This window comes from Schistosoma haematobium, chromosome ZW (genome assembly GCF_000699445.3).
Source record: "Schistosoma haematobium chromosome ZW, whole genome shotgun sequence".
Lineage (NCBI taxonomy): Eukaryota > Metazoa > Platyhelminthes > Trematoda > Strigeidida > Schistosomatidae > Schistosoma > Schistosoma haematobium.
The window spans coordinates 60,995,821-61,000,558 of NC_067195.1; positions in this window are offsets into that span (position 1 = coordinate 60,995,821).

The window sequence follows — 4,738 nt, forward strand, 5'->3', positions numbered from 1 at the left end:
CAGTTGACGGGCAAGACCGAATTATTACGGAAGATACAGTCATTACTGTGGTGGGTAATTCAGTGAGTTTGATGTCTTAAAAGGTACGTACTTATGCCTGTTATGGAGAGTGAGCCGCCGACTAGCGTCCTCCGACTCACACTGGCCTGGGCCATCCTTTCTAGTTCTATACAATTTTAGTTCATTCTTCTCATGTCTGTCTCCATTTCTTTGGTCTTCCTCTCCTCCTTGCTTTGTGACGCAGTTGAGTGCTTTCCTCAATGTGTGTCTTATCCATTTCCAGCGCTCCATCCTGATTTCTTCCTCCGCCTGGAGCCCCTATAGGGCTGTAGGGCTAGTGAAATTCCACTAAGCACTGGCCAAATCATCCGGAAGTTGGGTCATTGATTGTCGAACAACTCATCGATCCTCGTCAAGATCAAGGACGACCGACGCCCATCAGTTAATCGTACGCCATGGACTGGCCCGTGTGGCGGTGGTCTTACTTTCACTTCTATCTACATTGACTAATATATTTCTGTAATAACGTTCTCTGTGTTGTGGTACTTTTCAAAGCATCTATGATACATTTATACATCAATGGGGTAGTCCATGCAAGGTGCTGACCACGAGGTGTGACTTCGACGTTAGCTGGTGTCGTCATGTCATTCTGGAGTAAGTTTCCGATCGTTCGACACAGATAATCTACGTTCTGCCGGTCCCAAGCCCGGATAAATGAGGAGGTTTGGGCATGAGGTTATTGACCTCATCTCGTAGAAAACTAACTCGCTAAAAACCTCCAACCACGAAAAACTATTTTATGAGGTACACTGGTCATAAAATTATGGAGGATGACCCTTCTCACATTTGAATGCAAATACTATTAGTAATATCTTCGTTGTCAATATGACAATTGGAGCGCTCTACTCAGTTTACTTTAAGACGTGCAACTCTTATCCGGCAGCAAATAAACGTAATTTTGAGAGCTTATTTAAACCGTGACCTTATATCCCTCTGAAACATCAAAGGCATTAGTGATGGCGCAGGACGAAGTCACTCGTCACATATGCGTTATCAGTGGCATATCTAGAGAGGACCGAACAAGAGAGTAAGAAAAAGAAAGGATGAGGGGCAAAGCAGACAGTGTTCATGCTTGTTGAAGCTGAGTCATTTGTGGCTAAATAGTAAAGGTATGACTACTTAGTTGGCGAGACTCTAATTTATGGACGAGCCAGTCAGAAGTGTTTCAGAGATTTCAAGGTCACAGCGCCAACTTCAGTGCTTAACGCTAACGTACGATGGGTTCACAACAAATTTTATATAAAACGTGGTAATTGAGCGGCTGGCATTAAAGCTTATGTCAGTTCGTGATGAAAACCGCATATATAATTCCTAACTAATGCAAATTATGATAACTATCGCGAATCGGATAACAAAAGCACCAGTAACACTGGTTGCAGCCAGGTACTACAATATATACGAATGTTTGGAGAGCGTACAGACTCCTACATAGGCTTGGTTATGTGCATCGTGTCGTTATTTACTAGTAGCATTTTGTGCACTCAACAGCCGAAGTACACATAAACAATATTGAAACTATGTGGTCGAGTGTGAAAGAGATTTTGAGACTTTTTCATGGCTCCAGAGGCCGACTATTCTGTAGCCATATGGATGGTTTCCTCCACTGCATGCTTTACGATTTTACAACCTCAGAACCTCTTTATAACCTTGACAAGTTTTTGAACCACGTATAAGAAATGTATCCACTTTATTTCCTTGGTTTCATATATTTTTATTTTACACTGACTGTTCGCTGATTGACTAATATTCTCAAGGTCACTTAAAATTCCTTCAGAGGTCGTCCATAAATTAGAGTCTCGCCACCAAGTCTAATATTCTATTATGAAGGTACTCATAAGCAAGAGCATTCTTACAGGTTAAAGAAATCAAGAGTGAATATGGTACAAATGGACAAAGAAGGGAATAAATGGAGGTGGCTCAAAAAGAAGTTAAAAGTATAGGATTATGTGAAGCATTAAAATATAGTACCGAAAACAGTATTCTGACACACAAATGACTATCTCCCTTTTTTGTCGAAGCCATTTCAGTTTATTTTATTTTTATTGATTTTATAGGGTCATGAACAGGCTTCGTTTTTGGCAATTTGTATATTTTCGCTTGTAAATAGGATTACTCTATAGCAAATGAGACCAATTTAACGTCACAAACACGACTTAAATATGTACCTTGCATAATAAATTATTGAAGATGCCATGGGTATTTGGCGTTTGACAACGCTTTAACAAGTAACAATTTCTACTATGAATCGCACCCACTAAGTGCAATCAAAAGACAGAAGCGAGGAGGTTCAAAGATATATTTGATAAGCTATTAATATATCGAGGATCGTCTGGTCTAATCTGGCTAGCGATTGAAGGTGATGTTGAGCACGGCGTTCCCACTCGTGATATGGTGTGGATGTATGACCGAGCGCCTTTAGCTAGGTGAGTCCATTAAAACTAATGTGGTCAGCATCCAATGTCGAAAACTTACAGAGCTACTTATTTTGGGGATTTATTTACCGTTGCATTATTATCAAAACGACTGGTTTGTGACATCCGACTTGAATAATGAGCCGCAATTAAACAAAATGTTCTGTTCTACAGACATAGGTGGATCGAAGTTACCCCCTACCATCATGTTTGCTTTTCGGTAGCGCCACCCTACCTCCTTTTGTGATGTTAGGCTTTCTTACGTTTATGGTGTGTATGAATATTAATTTTATCTAAGCTCCTTTTTGCAATAAACTGTTTCTACTAGTCCCACGTTACAAGTAAATCAGATGGTCGAAGCCTCTGTATTGTGGGTTAGATATCTATTTAGTATATCACACTGCTTTGAAGATAAATAATGGTATAAGTAATAAAACAGGCCAGATTATGTAGTTTAGAGACCGTAAAGATAAATAGCAAATCAAAGAATTCGCAAGAGTTTAGAATTGTATAATTTTCGGAGTAAGAAAACAAAACATTTAGCGGCTCATGAGAACCTAGGATATTATGAGCTTCTTATGATCGACCATAGTTGATCAACATCGATAAGATTAATGAGTTATCTGTCTGCTTGTAATAGAAAAAAAGGACAGGATATTCAGGGAGAATAATGCAAGTTTAACCATTAGAGAGATGCAGTATCTTAATTTGGAAAGTAGGAGCATAAGGGCATAACCAATAAACAATGAATAATGGGAGAAGGTAAACCATGTGTTCTATCATTTAGTTATATTCATTTAATGACGATTAGGGTCCGTTATATTCATGATCGGTCTAGATACTAGGCAGTCCATAAAAAAGTGCCTCATTGTTGGGCGGAATTTCAGCGCATAGTTGATGAAGCTCTTTAGTGCCAATTTATAGTGCAATCAGTCTTTTGAACCTGGTGATAGCGTCACAGTTACGGATCGGTATTGTCAACCTACTCCATAATAAACTATGGCGCACTGTAAAAAACTTACAACTCATTGGTTTTCGGTGTTTTACTATTAGCAGTGTACATGAGTTGTTTCTCAGCTTGTAGATCGGGTCATGGATAAGATAAGATCCATACATTTGAATAGATCATAGAAAAAAGAGCAGATCACCACAACGATCACGATACAAGTCACAGAGCAGGTCAAAAACGTTCGGACAGTGTGGATAGTTTTGTTGGCATCACTGGACGTCTGGTGTCAAATCAACAAGATACAAACGAAGATGCACCTGACGTAGACAGATTCCGAAGAATATAGGAAACGAACAACCCATTCACAAGTCACGGTGACCGAGGAAAAGTACCTAAACTTTCACTTGTTTTATGTTGAAGACAGAAGTTCAGGCCTGTATTTCTTGATGAATACCGGTGCGGCACTTAGTATCATTCCTCGGAACATAACTGTACTAGGTCGAAAAACTTCTCCAGTTACACTTCAAGCTGCCAAGAAAACTGAACTCGCTACGTTTAGGCTGAAAATGTTGACACTAAGTTTACGGTTTAGAAGATAATTCCCCTGGGTTTTCACTGTAGCCGATTTATATCTGACAGTAAGCCTAAATTACTGCCTTTGATATTTCAGAAAGGTTTATAATTGTGTTTACTAAAAGTCAGTTACATTTGTCACCTGGCGAACACTATCGATAGGCATATAGTAATGTGTTAACGTTGTAGTCTTTAACTGATCGGTTTTACACTTACCGCGTTACTTCTTGATGCAAATAGCACTAGGCTTCGCCTAATATGATTCTCGATCACTGGTTGCTTGTGCAACGCAACTAAATGAAGAGCGCCCACTTTTGCACATGACGTCCGAGCTTCACTAACTTTTTTCATATTCTTATGTACGTTAATTTGTTCCTCTGTTGCTACGAGCGATGAGTCTCATGGCCTCCCTCCAAGTTTGAGGTATGCACGAATAAAGTTTTACTCACATCTGCATACTTTCATACAAAGCAACCACGTAAGTGAGTATCCATGTGCTGGGATACTCAGAAAAATATCCCAGAAACAATTATCCGGTTAAGTCTAACGCTACCCTTGAACGTTAAATGGTGTCATTTCCCTATTGGTCGTTTCCCTACTGATCAATATTTATTTCGCGTGTCATTTTCCTATTGGTCAATATTATTTAACGTGTCATCTTTCTGTTGGTCAATATTTATAGTAATCCTAACTGTATAAATATGCTTTTGTTTGTAAATCATTATTCTGCTGCTCCTGACCCCAT